The 17,854-nt window shown below is 36.1% G+C and overlaps 1 protein-coding gene across 1 annotated transcript in view; it reads right to left on the bottom strand.

Moving 5' to 3' along the window:
* Positions 1–17,854, bottom strand: part of PTPRD (protein tyrosine phosphatase receptor type D) — a 691,347-nt gene that overhangs the window by 570,827 nt on the left and 102,666 nt on the right. The window contains exon 3 of the mRNA XM_053465969.1: positions 8,721–8,749. The gene's annotated coding sequence lies outside the window, so the exon portion shown is untranslated. The remainder of the gene's footprint in view (positions 1–8,720; positions 8,750–17,854) is intronic.

The raw sequence follows: 17,854 nt of genomic DNA, 5'->3' as shown, positions 1-17,854 counted from the left end.
TTTAATTGTAACCAAACCCACATTACAGTAGTGTTTCCCTTTTGCTAAGCCAATCAAGAATCTCTTGTAGCAAAGTAAAAAAAACTGAACTGAAGAAGTTTGACACAGTTATTACTTATATAGAGGACAAAAATGCAACTTTAACCCCTTAATGACAAAGCCCGTACATGTACGGGCTCAAAATACATTGTTTTCAATGGGTTTAGGACAGCCCATTGTCCTTAAGGGGTTAAAATCAACTTACATTTAAAATGCCACTTAATGTACCAATAGTTCTTTCAAAGGCATCAACTCACCATGTTAATGTATTAAAAAAGAGATTGTATAATTATTTCATCTTTTTTCTTTTCCCTTTTTTTCTTTCTTTCTTTCTTTTCTAAATTACACCATCTTTATTCATTGGAAGATATGGATACAAATGATGTATTCAAATGTGTACTGTGAGTTAGGTACCCGAGGCTCAGCAGCCAGAAAGTGAAATCTGGTGGTGGTAAGAGGGGGCCTCAATATAACCACCCGACCAACCGTTTCAGGACTCGAAGGCTCTATGGAGTTTAGTTCCTATTATTTGTGGTAGTCTAGCGTTTCAAAACAAGTTAAAACATCGATCCAGGTTTTGCGTGGGTCATATCAGCGCATATAGAATGTTTTAATAATGCAATCGCTCACAATCCATTATATCTTAATCACTGAACAATCAATTAGGTAGCACGCATGAAATTTTAATAACAAGATCTCACTTGATTATTTAAAAAATTCATTGCATACCATCAGGAAAGTTAACATGGGCTATTAATCTCGATTTCATTTTATAATACATGTCAGACATTTTGTCATCTTAATTCTTACAATTAATATTCACCTCTAGTTGATTACAAATGTAGAACTAGGGCTATATAAGCAAATAATTAATGCACAGAGCCCTTTAAAGAAGGGGATATTGAACGCCGGACCTTGAAGGCCACAAGCTGACCAGGATTAAGGTAAATACTTGCTTTGCATGCAAGGGATTTCATCAGTTCAAAGTGTTTTAAATCACCCGTTTGAACAAACATCTTTGTGTTAAAACAATCACCTAAAATTAGGGGCATAACTAGAAACCACAGGGCCGTGGTGTGAAAAATTGCTCTGGGCCCCCCAACGTCAACTGTACTTTCTTTGGCCCTTGCCCCCCTTTCCAACATACAACATATATAAATTCACTTACACACTGTCCCCATAGAAAACTAAAATTAATTTTAAAAAAAGTTACAGTTTTTGGGTTTGGATGTCAAACTAGTTGAATGGATAAGGCAAAAGTTGAAAGACAGGAATGAGTGGGGGGGGGGGCTAAAAAAATGGTAAATTGCAAGATAGAAATTATCAGGAAATACTAAGGGATCTTAATGTATAGCTTGTAGGAAAGAAGAGAGAGGGGAGATGCAATGGAAACATTTAAACACTTAAAGGGATTTAACAAAGTACAGGACACACAACCTTATTTGAAAGGATATGCTATGTTAGAAGAATAGGTCATAGTCTAAAACTAGAGGTTTAGAAGCTTAGAAAAAAATGTAAGGAAGTTCAAATTTACTGAGAGAGTAGTAGATACATGGAAAAATCTCCCAGAAGAGGTTGTGGAGGCTAATACAGTGAGGAAATTTAAACAGGCATGGGATAGACATAAAATCCCTGACAACAGGACAAATGTGTGTAAAGTATCCCCTTTGTATTTAACCATCCCATTGTGAACTTGCAAATCAATGACAGATTAAATGACCAATTAAGAGGACTCTCAAAATTCAATGTTAATATTGTAACAAAAAGGAGTTAGCCTGAACAAATCTAAAAACATATTTCATAAAATGTAGTACGTGAGGACTATAATAATACATTTGTTTTTCTATGTGAGATGTGTTTTTACATGCTTTAAAGTATTTCACGGCAAATATGTTTAGATGCTACATTTTCAGTCCTTCATTAAAAATAAAACACCATGTGCCTGTACCATGAGATAAAGAAGAGAACCTATTTTTCCACTGGTTGAGTAACACTTTTCCAAAATCCTTAACCTCGTACAGACTGGATTCTGCAGATTCTGTTCTTCGTATAATCAAATGGCCACGTTATCACATTCATGAACACAGTCAAAATATGTACTCCATTTGTTTTGCTGGGTATTGTAAGCACATTTATTACTTTAGATGTTATTGTTTCTGTCATAAAGTAAGGGACTCAACTGATCAAGGAAAATCATACAGGAAACTAGGCCTCAAATGTGGAAGATTTAAAAAAGAAAAACAAATGTATTATTTTCATATACGAGTGCTGTAATTATTATTATTATTATTATCATCTTTTTTTATATAGTGCCAACAATTTACACAGCTGAGACACTTAGCCCTTATTGACTGAAACACTAAATCATTAGTAAACACTTAACCCTTAAACAGAATAACAAGTCTTCATTTACATAATTATCTTTAGGATTCAATTGATTAATACTTTATTATTCAAGAAAAGCTTCTAAAATCAAAAGTATTATTTTTGTATGTATATGGCCAATAAAGTATCTGTATTTAATTTCTCGAGGAACTAATATGCAAAAAAAAAATATATATATATATATATATATATATTTTTATTTTTTTTTGCATGGTTATTTTGCTTTCTCCTATGTATCACTGTTACTCTATTGTTACTTGATAAAATTAGACATTGTTTTATTAATAAATTAAAATAAGACTGAAATTGTGGATTTTGGTTATTGGGTGAAAAAAGGCAGGAGGTAGTATTAGGCATTTGCTTGGTGATTGATTAGCTAATGCAAAGAAAAATCCAACATTGTAATTAAGGCTAGGATCAGGTGGCAAATGTTCATATATGATGTACTGCACACAGCTACCTATAATGATGAGCCACCACAAACAATATCTCTGTTTGACATGTAGTTAATAATGACGTTCTTACCTGTCTGCTGTTGATACCCAGATTTGGTGCAAATGAAAATGGTTTAATAGTTTTTTTTTATACATGGGTGCACTGCTATTTAATTGTGATTCTATTATGGAAGTTATTACCACAAATATTATTTGTGCTAACACACAGCACGTGTTTCTTTAGTTATTTATATCAATGTTTATCTATAACATTGAAAGTAGTTTCAGAATGCAGAATTTATTGAGCAGTAATTGACAAGATACAACCAGTACCTTTAAGACTTTTAGAATTGACTTAAGGTTGTCAATTTAGAGAATATCCATTCACTTTCTTGTTGAAGAAAACATCTGCATTTGTGTGACAGTGCCTTGTGTGACAGTGCCTTGTTAAGCCTTAGTTGGCCTAGAATATGGTACTGATTAATATAAGGCCACATACAAACCTGACGTATGCTTATTTATGATATTTTCCCCACATAGAAATTGATGCGCTGTTCAATTAAACAAGGCAGTGGTTGAACATTGTGTATAGTTTCCATGTTGTTGCTTTATCTTAGTTTGCATGATATTACTTCAGAATTATTGGGTCTATTAGGCTTCCCCCCTGGGCTAAATATCATAAGTCTGCCCCCGGCGATTATCACTGGCCCACAAGGAACATAACCATTTCAATGTTCCCAAACGGATTACAACTGTCACTACATGAGGCTAATTGAAGAAACTACTGCAACATATGACTAAAAATAAAATCAAACATACAATCAACAATTCCATATTTTATGATTAAAATTTGGTTTAATTAGGTTTAATTTGCTTTAAACAGCAAAATAATGACATGCATTTGAGTGTTAATCAGAAGATAATAATGCAAATGCAAAGCTTTCACAAACCATAACATTGTATTTATCGCTAAACATACATAACTAAACCCAATTATCAGCAAATATTTGAAATGAATTATGTTTACGTAATACTAAATGAGCGGTGAAAAGAATGGTTAAAAGTCTGCTTCTGGTGCTCCATCATAGAAGCCCCAGCAGCAGTGGAGGTTGTCTGAGCACATCGCACAGACGGCCACAGCTGCCGGAGAGGAGGATCCCCCTGCAGGGAACCAGTATCCTCCTCTCTGGCAGCCGGGGAAGATCTGCCTGATGCGCACAGACAACTTCCGCTGCTGCCAGCAATTCCGCCGGGGCTTCTATGACGGAGGGCCAGCATAGAAGCCCCGGCGGATGCGATGAGCAGCAGCAGAGGTTGCCATCGAGCAAACGTACATCGAAACATGGTCAAACATGAGTGCAACGATGAACATATGGGTTTTTTTAGGACAAAATTCTTATGGAATAGTACTAAGGACTGACTACACAGATATACATGAAATTTAACAGAAGTGGAGAAAGAGTAGGAGATGTTATGTATTAAGTAAAACTTAATATTTACTTTTAATTATAATGGTTATTCCACTCTAATGCCCTCTTCATTACTGTATGTTAACATGCAATATGAAGGAAAGTTCTAATAACCTTTATAAAAAAAAGTGAGCATGACTGCTGATCTAAACCTGCTGGGCTTGCACAAAAACAATCATGAACGGCAGGAATGGATGGCATAAGATAACATTTTTAATTAGAAATGTGTGTCAACTATCCTTACCCACATCCAGAGGAACCTCGCAACTGCAAAATCAAAAGTGTTTTTGGTTTATGGTTGTGCTATCAACAAGTTACACCTTTCCGTCTGCCCATGATTTCCCAGGTTTTAGAAGTTGGCAGTTTATGTTAGTGCAGATTTGATTTTGAAAAACTTTAGGATCTGGTGGTTAGTCTGTCAGGGTACCAGCAACCATTATTTATAACATAGTACTGGGTAAATATTGATCATCATGGGTTGGTTCCTGTGGTCAATACCAATTAAAAGCAAAGTGTTCCTGGCCTATTGTGTTGGGTTGTTTTCTTTGTACTTGGTAAGACACTTGATAAATTATTAGAACTTCCACATGAGGACCCACTTTAATCTTTTGTGATTCTAAAATGCATGTCATAGACTTAATACTATTTTATTAAGCATTAGAATTTTTAAAATTCTTTTAAAAAAATAATTAAAAATGACAGATTAAAATGTTAGTACAGCCTACTTCAAATCAATAATAGCCATTTGTGTTTTTTATTTTTGAGCATGTGTTTGTGACCTTAATTCAGGTCTTTAATCTATGTACAGGTAATGTCCTTTCCTTTATCCTATCCTCCCATTCTTCCCTGTATGTTGTAACAGCTGAACAATTATGGTTCTGAAAATCTAATGTGCCCCTTGAGGAGCAATCACCAAAGTAATATCAGAAACTTCCGTTGAGATAAGTAAAGGTAGATGCATTTTAGCCTACCTCTTAACATTTGAAATAACCAAAAAAAGAGTCTTTTTTGTTTTAGGAGGTGTAGATAGAAGTTACTGGCAGACCAAGAGAAAACGATACCTGAGACATTGTAACCTTTAGAAATCTATGTATTCGGAAGGATTTATTTTATTTACACAGTTTAATTTCTATACACAATTTTTGCTGTACCAATTTACACATTTTATGTACAAATGATTGTGGCTTTTGACTACTGTACCCATGAAACATTTTGAGCGCCCAGAAAAAAAGGAAAGAGGCACAGATAGACTATAGGCTCCCAAGGAGATGCTGTCTTTCCTGAAGAGAGACATTTTTATATCTCTTTCATATAAATCCACACTAGGAAAAGGCAATTTCCTTACCTTTTTAGGACACATTCCAGCTATGTGGGAGTTAATAACAGATAGCACGGATTTCTGTAAGTGTAACAGTACTATATGGAAGCTCTTGTGATTGTAACCCTACAACTGGCTACATTAACGATAAAAATATTGGCTACTTAATTTGCTATGGCATGCATAGTGCATAAAATTATGGTGCACATCTAAATATTGAATTTGTATTTTTTTGGATCACAGACGCATGACGCACACACATCTCTACATCCCACTAACAATATGTGCTGTCAAAGCAAGGATCTGGAAATAATGCATTATTATGTTCTCAAAATCACCTTAAGCTTTTTTACACATCTATCTATTCCCAAGCCTTAATCAGAGGTATTTTGTCAAATGTTATGAAAGAACCGAGAAGCCTTAAAAACACTTTCTAAAGGGTTTACTGGGTGATCCAAAATAAATAGGAACATATCTGCCTTGTTCATCAACCATATCTCACATACTTTTTCAGCCTTGCGTTTTTGTTTTGTATGATACGTATGGTGTTGTTCTGAATAGATATTTTTTTTTCAAATTTCCTAGAATTTTATATTATTATGAACTATTATGGTATTTATTCCTTTTCTAAAAAATTACATACAGTTTGGCTGTATTTTCTTGAAACATTTCAGCATTACCTCTTAATCCTGTCTGTCTTCACTGCTCAGCCTGCCCATCTCTGAAATGGTGTTACCTTTAAGGTTTCTTTTACTTTTCTCTATGTGAAGCGGCACTTATGTGGGTACATTTTAATATGCCCCCCCTAGGTGCGACAGCACCTTTAAGTGCCACTGCATCTAATCACATAGAGTCAGTTGCACACAATTTGTAACCTTTTACTTAAAGCGGCTTAACATTCCCCAGTTGTATGTGTCTAATATCACATGATTTAACAAGCAATCACAAAAGAATTATATTTTTTTTATTTAAGTATTATATTTTTAAGGCTTTAAACTGAGCCTTAGGGGTACATGCAAAAATATATTTTATTTTACTATATCTTTTACTGTGTTTTTTATCTGCCTAACATAAAACTCACCTTGACTTCTGCCACTCTTATTATTATGTATTAAATGCGGAATTTAATATGCCATTTGGTATTCTTTTATGCCATTTATAGTACTCTGTTGCTTTTGTTATCCACAAAAGAGACACAAGCGTTCCTTTACACTTTATTGGACTTTCAAAAGAAATTCAGTAATCCTATTTTTTTTTTTTTTACTTTTTTTCTGTTACACTTGTAAAATGTAGCATCAAACGCGTTTAAATATTATGTTTATTGGAAAATAACTATATTTTGTATGACTTTGTAGTTAAATTGATCCAGTTTTGTTACAGAAATGGCTCTATAACTGGTAGTTACCTGAAAAAGTCCTTTCAGCAGAACGGAATATAAAAATGCAGATGATCTTTTTTTAATTTTCTCGCAGTAAAGTGACGGAAAGAAAGAAAGGAACCGGTAGGATATCACTCAGACAGAACAAGGGAGCATGGCCTGTTACAGTCAACACAATTGAGGAGAGAGCAGAAAAATTACCCATATTGTAGTATACAGATGGAATACAGAGAAGCATGCAGGACAATTGCCCATTAAATTCATCGCACATTGTGAAGACTGGAATGAGATAACTGACCATTACATTCTGTGAAAATGCATAGTGACAAGTGAGCTGGGGAAATTGTTGCTTAGAGCAGGAAGGTTATCAAGCAACATGATTAGGAAATGTGGCTATTACACACAGTAGGATTGCTACAGAGATAAGAAAATAGGTAACATTGAACATTATACTCATACATCCTATATAGCAGATGTTACAGGAAACATGTCTATTACATGAAACACAAATGTTATAGACAGGGGAAAAATAGAATCTTCAGTGGAGTGTTATAAACATCTTGGTAGGTACGCTCCTCTGAGAGCTTCTGCTCCCTGCTCCACACAGAGGGGGCTAAGCTGGGTCAGAGGATGTGGCACTAGGCATGCCTTGTGGTTAGGATGGCAATGAATTGGCATGGTGGGCAGAGCTGGGCAGAGTATGGGTAAGCTTAGATGCCATTCCATATACCATGGGAGTAATGTGGCCCTAGAGATAATCGCCTGGGAAACCTGAGGCCTCTGGGGCAAATCAGGTCAGTTCCCAGGAGTTGGTGGACACATTTAGACACAGCCCATTATACCTATTATAGAAAATATATGAGTTTGTACATTCATGTACACAGTATATTATATAAAGGGTATTTCAAAATATACCATGCATTTTGCATAACAGTGCAAAAAGGCTAAATAATTCAGAGGAAAACAAGCAGAGTGGGTAGTCTAAATAACCAGTATGATATGTGTGCTATTTGTATACATTACAAAGGCCTTAAACGTTTATTAAATACATTATAACCAGTTCCCTTAGTTCAAAACAGACACATGATGTGATTGGCTTGTGCTAACACATTAAGTCAGACTGGAGTCCTCTATGGACCCTTAGATAGCATCCTTGACAGAGTTTCTTTGAGCTTAACAGCCTAACTCGATTTTTACCCAAATAGCTGTATTATAAAGCAAATTAATTCATTTAATACCACTACAATATAGAACACAGAAAAGCCAGCATTAGAAATAGCTTCCAAATATCACAAACCTTCAAACGTTTTGTGTAAAAGAGAATGAGGCAGAACTTTATGAATAGCATATTGAGCAATATGTCATTGCAAGTTTTGGCCCTGAACCCTCAGATTCAATATTTGCCAGGTATGCCATCATGATCAGCCAGTTTCAAGGTAAATCTCTAGATCAACTATAGCTGTAGCTGTAGTCTTTCTAATATATATATATATATATATATATATATATATATATATATATATATAAAAAGATTTTCATGACATCTGTCCTTATAGCAGTTTGAATATAAACCCAAAGGCTCAGTATGACTCTATGTCATCATTCTACATTGCACAGCTTGCCTGTAACAACCTAACATCCAACAACATTTTTATATTCTAGTATATTAGTCATAGGTGACAAATCAAAGTACTTACGTGTAGTCCTTAGTTTCAAATGTCTTTGTCTGCACAGAAAAGAGAAAGAAAAAATCATAGCGTTATCACACAACCATTATCAGTTAATTTAAAGGCAAATTCTAATGCTTCACTAGAAAACACAATACTGCGTTTATTTAGTGGTTTGTAAATCACCATTTCAAATGATAGAATGATTAACTCTTGATGTGCTTAGACTAGCATTGTGCTGCAAGAACTTCACACAATTTATGCTTTTCCCAGTATTTCTTACATAAGTAAATTAAATGTCTAATGATAAAAGTAATACATCCTTTCCCTTCATGACCATATTAAAAAGATTTAATTACGTACTGAAGGACTATTTATCAGGTGTACCAGGTATCGACGGATATCCATCCTAAAACCATGATCATTATTTACTACATTTCTCAAGTAGTAAATGGTTGGCAAGTAAAAACCTACCCAGATACTGAGTAACTGAGCGAGAAATAGTACACCTGTCTTACTGCCATAAACATATACCACAAATTCTCAAACCTTTGATCATCCATCAGCATAGGATACAAAACAGGTCAGGAGACAAATAAAAGAAAAACACCCAGCGTGTGGCGCTGGTCTCCTGTCCTGTTTTGTATCTTTTTCTAATTGGTGAATCAATCATGCGCCACTTCCCCTTCAGTCTTCAGTTGGCGCATTCATTAAGTGTGCGCAATCTAAATATCCTGTTCCAGTGGCAGATCGAGTGCTGCAGTATGTTTGGCTGGTATACCAGGCTTTACACTACGTCACAAGAACCTAAATTTACAGCAGTTATTCACGAAACTTAATATAGTATTCCCTTTGGCACTACAGGGGGGGTATAACTGTGGTGCTTATCACCAACTCTCCTTTTACCCAGACATGGTGTTTATTAGAGTGTCCAAAAGTCACTATAGTACATGTTCATTCAGGTTTGGAGTGAAATGTGAGCCTCTACTGGCCCTTTCCTTTGGGTATGGCACGTCTCTTTTTTCTGCTAGGTACTAGAGTATGCTAAATACTAAACATACAATACTATGTCTCTAAAGTCCAAAGATATATCGGTGATAAAAGGCTCCAAAGACAATCGGTATAGATGCAAATTATACCATATTTGAATACATTTTATCCACTTTCAGTAAAAATAGTGATATAAAACAAAAAACTATTAGAAGGGTGAGTAACCCATACAAACAATGTCTGTAAAAGTCAAGGGGTTATAAGTGTTTTTCATTCATACTTGAAAGAACATTAATATTTCTAGCAAAGCTAATAATATTTTGTGTTGTTTAAAATGCATTTTTGGCTTGATATGTGAAACTGACCCTTTTAAATTAGACTGAATTACTTTCTGGAAGCTGTAATAATAAATGCATTATCAATATCCCGAGCAGAAAAGAAAGAATTACAAAAAATATAATTTAAAACATGCAGAGCAGGAGAACTTTACTAAACTTAAGCAGAAGCAGTTTTTATATTATGCCTACTTATTCAGTTTGTCAGCACTGACCTCGATTGCAATTTGAAGGTATATCCAAGTTTATGTGGCTGGTTGTAAAATGAGCTTATATAGTCTTTGTTCAGCTCCCAGAGGAGACACATTCCCAGAGAAAACAGACATGATTTATGGCTGTAAACATTTTCTTTCTATTAAAAATCTGTTTTGGATACAATCCTGATGAAGCATTTTTTCCCTTTATCATAACCAGATTCTTGTATTTGTCCTGAATAATATACAGTATATATGTAAAAGCCAACTGGCAACAGAAAAAGTCACTGAAAAAAAATATACCTGATCTATACTGCCAGCCATCATGCACGATGATTTTTCTAGTTTGATATGTCAATGACAAACATTTCAAAGGCATGTTCTGAACAATTCACTGGTGAAGAAAAGGATATAGACAACAGAATAAAAGACTACTTGGAAATTAGCCTGTGTAAAATTGTATTTCATGTTTTAAGGTTACCCCTGCTGTTTCAGTGCTTAGCACTCTGTATCATTCGTCATAAACACAAGAAAATAATCTAATCTGTATATTTTTACAAAAGCCTTGTCATCATGGGAGTTGTCCATCATGCTGAGCAAAGTGGAATATGATTTGACATTTACTGTGTTCCCTGCTCAATGTAAACAAGAATTAATACTAAGTCTTTGCAGTGTCATGTGCACAAAGGGGAGGGGATGCTGGATGACATCTGGCTTGTTGGCCTAGGGGTATGATTCTTGCTTCTGGTGTGAGAGGTCCTGGGCTCAAAATCCTGGAAGAGCCAACTCTTCTTGTTTCTACCATCATAAGTAGTAGAGGCTAATAAAGTGAGGGACTTTAATCATGCATGGGACAGGCATAGGTCTCTACATATGGAAAAATGGGCAGGTTAGATAGGCTGAATGTGTTTTATCTGTTGTCAAACTCTTAATGACTATGTGTAGTGAGAAGAGGGTCTTCCAATAGTGTTGTATTCAGGGAGGACAGGGACTGCAGAGCTATGATGTGTGCAGGGAGAAGGAGGTGCTAGACAGGGCCACCATAGTTGGGCGGGTACAAGCATAACAGTTGTGAGTGGCCCGGGTGTCCTGGGGCCTGATTGGGGAGGCTGTTTCCATGAAAAAAGAAGCTCTGCACTGGACCTCTAATTAGAGTTGGCTGTAGGACAGTGTAGTAAGTATCAGCCAATCAGGAGGGACTTCTAAACTGAGCTGAGAGTTCAGAAGTCCCTCCACACGGAACTGTGTGTAATGTCTGATAATTAAATGGGTTAATTGTCTCAGACTTCTCAAGTCTGGTAATGGAGTGGGTTAATTGTGAATGCTCATGTCTTGCAATGGAAGGGATTAATTGCCTGATACTGCTCATATCTGGTAGTGTAGGGGGTTAATTGTCTAAGACTGCTCATGTTTGGTAATGGAGAGAGTTTACTTGTCTAATACTGCTCATTTCTGGTAATGCAGGGGTTTTAATTGTCTGAGGCTGCTCATATCTGGCAGTAGAGAGGGTTAATTGTCTAAGACTGCTCATTTCTGATAATGCAAAGGGTTAATTGTCTGAGACTGCTCATGTCTGGTAATGGAGGGGGTTAATTGCCTAAGACTGTAATGGAGGGGGTTAATTGCCTGAGACTGCTTATGTCTGGTAATGACTGTATGTATTTTATCATAGCCTCACTAGTAGAGGCTTTGTTAATCTCCCGTGCCGCTCTGATGATGTCCCCAACCGGCTTGTCTGAGACACCTTTGTGCTCAAAAAACTTGTCAGTGTCTCCACCATTGCTTGTCTGCACCATCTTTGCATCCAAACAGTTTGCCTGTGTGCGCAGGTGTTCTGTAAGAGGCCCCAAAACTTCTGATGGCAGCCCTGGTGTATGGGTGGGTGCTGGATACTGTATGCAGGGTGGAGGATAGTGTTGTGTGTAAAGCTAGGGGGGGCTGCTGCATAATGTTGTTTGGGAAAGCACTGCTGGGTATTCTAACACATTGCATTCCTTAATATGTTACAGTTTACCTATACCTATCTACCAAAAGAAACAATATTATTACAATTCGGCAGCAAGACCTCTGAGGCCAAGAACTCCATCTACGTCAGCTTTCCTTAAGCCTATGCTCTTTTTTGTATGGATTGTTGGCATTGTTCAGATCCCTTATCATGCTAGTCTTTTACTGATAGCTTTAGGGTTTTCTTACTAGTACTAGTACTAGTAGGGTTTTCTGTACTAGTTATGGGATGGGTGCCAGGGACATAGCTCTACCATTGTCTGTAGTAAAGAAATTCCTCAATATTCTATTTGCCAAGGGAAACATATATTCTCAGCCTACACATGTAGATTAAATATACTTGTATACACAATTATATATAGTTGCAAATGTTGCCTGTTTATTATTCACATAATGGAACTGTGCGTATAAAAAAGGTATATGACATTAAAAATACAATATATGTTACAATGTTGCTACTTTTGTTTACAATATTAATTTACTTTTTAATAACAAGACTACTAGCACAACATAGTATTTCTACATGAAGGATAATTTATACAGATGGACACATTATTATGCCAACTTTTTAGACTTCATCCAAAGTTTTACCCTGCCGATTATTTCTAAATTAAGCAATACTTGACATATAATTGTTAAATGCCAATTGGTTCATTGCCACCCACTGAAATGTATGATACAGACACAAGCAACACAGAAACATGTGTGCTTTGGTTCCATATCTGGGAAATTATTCAATTTTATTTATTGCAAATGATCCAAAAAAGAAGAAAATATGGAAAGACTCATCAGAATGAGGCTTTCCAGCCCAAGCAATTCTGTATCACATATCCAATGCATTTTGTAAACTACACAATGAAAAAAGCAGAAGAATTCAAATGATCACAATCCATTGCTTTGTAGTATATAGAGATATGATTTTTAAATTCTCTGCTACTGATAATGGGTTAAAATTCCTGAAGATGCCACAATCACAGTTTGTATAAACAGATCATCTTTTAGAATGACTGCATATTTAGGCGTGTGACTTCACATTCACAAATAAGCATGTATCTGAGTCATTCATAACATTTGAACTTCCTATGACTAGGATGAAGAGAAATTATGTTAATCTGCATCAATAAAGGGGTTGGTAGTATGTCTGCATACATGGGAACTCTGTAGGTTTGGACTCAGAGCCAATTATCGGTCATCAGTGACTGCCTTTGATTCCTGGACAGCGGTTATAGCACCCCCTGCCTACCAGCCTCATCTCTTAAATCAGTCCCAAAGTCTCCTACCAATCATAAGAGGGAGAAGGAAGAGAGCTTATGGGGACTTATCCTAAAAAGATTATAATTAGCATTATATATATATATATATATATATATATATATATATATATAGATATATATAGCACCAACAATATTTGCAATAAAATATTCCAGGAGAATGACAAGACTAGTCTAGAATAGAAAGTAGACATGCAAATGGAACAAAAAAGATTTGGATGACTGTTTTGATTAGTTTTTGGCCCATTCATTTTACAGGCAATGAATTACATTCACTGCCCATTTGTTTCAGCCAATTTGGAATTTGGGAACAAAATTTGTTGCCTGGTGCCCAAATTCCCTCTTACTCTCTAACTCACTCTCTCACAGTCTCATTCTTGTTCACTCTTTCTTTCATGCTCTCTAAATTTATCCCTACCTTTTCTGCTAACCACTTTCGCTTCTGCCAACTAGATCTTTTATGTTTACTTCTATCTTCTATCTTCAATCAGTGATCTTTAATTTTCTATTTTCGGACATAACCTGGAAGAAATTTTTGGCACTACTTCTGGTGATGTCCTCTGCCCTATGCTCAAATCGGAGGACGAAGTCAAAGATATAATATTGAAGATAGATTGAAGATAGAAGAGAAGATAAAGATAGAAGATGAAGAAAAGAGGATGTGGATGGCAGAAACTGAATTGTGGCCCCACCTATTCTGGATGAAAATTGGGAGCCTTTTGTTTTCTATGTACATTTTTAGAAGAACTTAATATATAATGCCAACTTAAGATGTAATTATCATTTATCATCAATACACCGATTACTTTGATTAAAGTAATGCTATTTGTTTACTGAAGCTTAAAATTGTAAGAAGAAATTGTAATTTGTCTGTAGTCACCCGAAATTCAGAAGTTACTTATTCCTGTCTTACCCACAAGTAACCAGCTTTTAAGATTCATAAGCATATCATTTTACATACTATATTCTTGGATTCCAAAGAAATTTGGGCTGTTGCTTGATTGTGCTTAAACATCGCTTAATCCAAATGTATAATCCCACAATTATAGAAATATATTCATGTTCCTGTAGATCCTATTTTGCTAGACAAAGTTTAAAAGTAGGCTCTACAATGCTGGACAATATATTTTTGTTACTCTAGTAACCAGTAGAAATAGATTTATACATTTTCTGGTAGACTTGGTACAGTATGACAATCAGTCAATAGCATTGTTTGTTGCTTCCTGTGGACATTTATCTGCAGTATAAAAGTAACTATTGAAGGGTAAGATTTTTATGGTGAGGTGCTATACTGATACAAGTAATGGCAATAATAATACTCTGCTTTAAAGGTGGGTGATACATGTTATGAACAACCAGGCATTAAAGTTTTTTGGTATCCTGTTGTTCCTCAATTATGGAACCTATGCTTCAATGCCTGTTCTCCATGTACATGATATTTTCTCTGCCTGACCCAGCTGTGTGAACCTTTGCTATCTTCCCAGAATATTTTGCAAACTACTGCCCATAGAGAGCTGGATCAATTAATTGCAATATATCAGATCTATTAACATTCAGAAGATAAACACAGCAACACCTGTGCACTTACTACTAAATGTCTGAACCAGTTACCATACAACGCGTTTATAATATATATATATATATATACAGTGTAGGAAAAAAAATATTTGATCCCCTACTGATTTTGTACCTTTGCCCACTGACAAAGACATGACCAGTCTATAATTTTAATGGTAGGTTTATTTGAACAGTGAGAGACAGAATAACAACAAAAATAAGTGAAATAAGTATTTGACCCCTATGCAAAACATGACTTAGTAGTATGGCAAAACCCTTGTTGGCAATCACAGAGATCAGACATTTCTTGTAGTTTCCACACATCTCAGGAGGGATTTTGTCCCACTCCTCTTTGCAGATCCTCTTCAAGTCATTAAGGTTTTGAGGCCGACGTATGGCAACTCGAACATTCAGCTCCCTCCACAGATTTTCTATGGAGTTAAGGTCTGGAGACTGGCTATGCCACACAATTACCTTAATGTGCTTCTTCTTGAGCCACTCCTTTGTTGCCTTGGCCGTGTGTTTTGGGTCTTTGACATGCTGGAATACACATCCACAAATCATTTTCAATGCCCTGGCTGAGGGAAGGAGGTTCTCACCCAAGATTTGACAGTACATGACCCCATCCATCGTCCCTTTGATGCGGTGAAGTTGTCCTGTGTCATTAGCAGAAAAACACCCCCAAAGCATAATGTTTTCACCTCCATGTTTGACGGTGGGGGTGGTGTTGTTGGGGTCATAGGCTGCATTTATCCTCGTCCAAACAAAGCGAGTTGAGTTGATGCTCGATTTTGGTCTCATCTGACCATAACACTTTCACCCAGTTCTCCTCTGAATCATTCAGATGTTCATTAGCAAACTTCAGACGGGCCTGTACATGTGCTTTCTTGAGCAGGGGGACCTTGCAGGCACTGCAGGATTTCAGTCCATCATGGTGTAATGTGTGACCAATTGTTTCTCTGTGACTATGGTCCTAGCTGCCTTGAGATCATTGACAAGATCCTCCCGTGTAGTTCTGAGCTGATTCCTCACCATTCTCATGACCATTGAAACTCAACGAGGTTAGATCTTGCAGAGAGCCCCAGACCAAGGGAGATTCACAGTAATTTTGTGTTTCGTCCATGTGTATTTAGCTGCTTTTAGTTATAATTTTATACCCATGTTTTAAAAATATTATATTTTATATATTTTTTTTTAATATATTTTTATATATTGTAATAATATTGGATGCATTGTCATGTGGACAGCCTTTTTATGCCTTAGTGTAATACACAGACTACAGTAGTGTACATTAAAGAGCATGTAGTATAGGCAATCATTTGGCAGGGTAAAGTGTGTGACAATGTTTCTCAGAAGCACTTTATCTTTAGTACAAATGCATGTATAAAACATATTTGACTGATTATATTTACAAACCCTCATACTTTCCGAGGAAAAGTAACACAATGTTATCTAAAATTTGTAACAACATTTACATTTATTTTAGTGGAACAATAAAAAAACAAAGCACATCTATTAACGATTCACATAGTAATTCTTCAACATACTATACTGATTCAGTACCACGGAATAATCATATCTGCTTAATATTCATTTAGTCTGTCACTGATTTACATGCTTTGCTTATTAATGATGTTAGTGTACTCTAGAGTACATTAAGATATTTATCATTTGGAATTTATGAAGTGAATAAGGAATTGTCACTGGCAGGCTACGTGCAGTAATGACTTCACTATTTTAGGTCCAAATTAAATCCTACATAAAAGCAAGCAATTAAACATACTGTCTATTTTAATGATTAGTGAGTACCTTAATGGAATTTTGGATTAAAAAAACCCAAAACATATTGGAATTATATTTTGCTCTGACAAATATTTATTATTTATTCTGAAGATGATGGACGCTGGGTTTGTGTTTGTATCTGAAAACCCTGTATATATATATATATTTACTCACTGGCTACTTTACGTACACCTATTCAATTGTTAATCAGCCAATCACATGGCAGCAACTCAATGCATTTAGGCATGTAGAAGTGGTCAAGTCAACTTGCTGAAGTTCAAACCGAGCATCAGAATGGGGAAGAAAGGGGATTTAAGTGACTTTGAACGTGGCATGGTTGTTGGTGCCAGACGGGCTGGTCTGAGTATTTCAGTAACTGCTAATCTACTGGGATTTTCACGCATAACCATCTCTCGGGTTTACAGAGAATTGTCCGAAAAAGAGAAAATATACAGTGAACGGCAGTTGTGTGGATGAAAATGCCTTGTTGTCAGAGGTCAGACCAGAATGATGACAGAAAGGCAACAGTAACTCAATTAACCACTTGTTACAACCAAGGTATGCAGAATACCAATGCACAACACGTCAAACCACACCAAGTGCCACTCCTATCAGCTAAGAACAGGAAAGTAAGTCAACAATTCCCACAGGCTCACAAAAATTGGACAATGTAAGACTGAAAGAACGTTGCCTGGTCTGATGAATCTTGATTCCAGCTGCAACATTCAGATGGTAGGGTCAGACTTACGCTTTCAGGCATAAACAACATGAAATCATGGATCCATGCTACCTTGTATCAACGGTTCAGGCTGGTGGTGGTGTAATGGGGAACATTTTCTTGGGACACGCATCGTTTAAACACGCCAGCCTACCTGAGTCTTCTGATGGCAACTTCCAGCAGGATAATGCACCATGTCCCAAAACTCACATAATCCCAAACTCAAACTGGTTTCTTGAACATGACAATGAGTTCACTGTACTCCAATGGCCTCCACAGTCACCAGATCTCAATCCAATAGAGCACCTTTGGG

The sequence above is a fragment of the Spea bombifrons genome, chromosome 1, assembly GCF_027358695.1.
Source record: "Spea bombifrons isolate aSpeBom1 chromosome 1, aSpeBom1.2.pri, whole genome shotgun sequence".
Classification (NCBI taxonomy): domain Eukaryota; kingdom Metazoa; phylum Chordata; class Amphibia; order Anura; family Pelobatidae; genus Spea; species Spea bombifrons.
The sequence above is the reverse complement of the archived record's forward strand: the minus strand, read 5'-3'. Positions and strand labels throughout refer to the sequence as shown.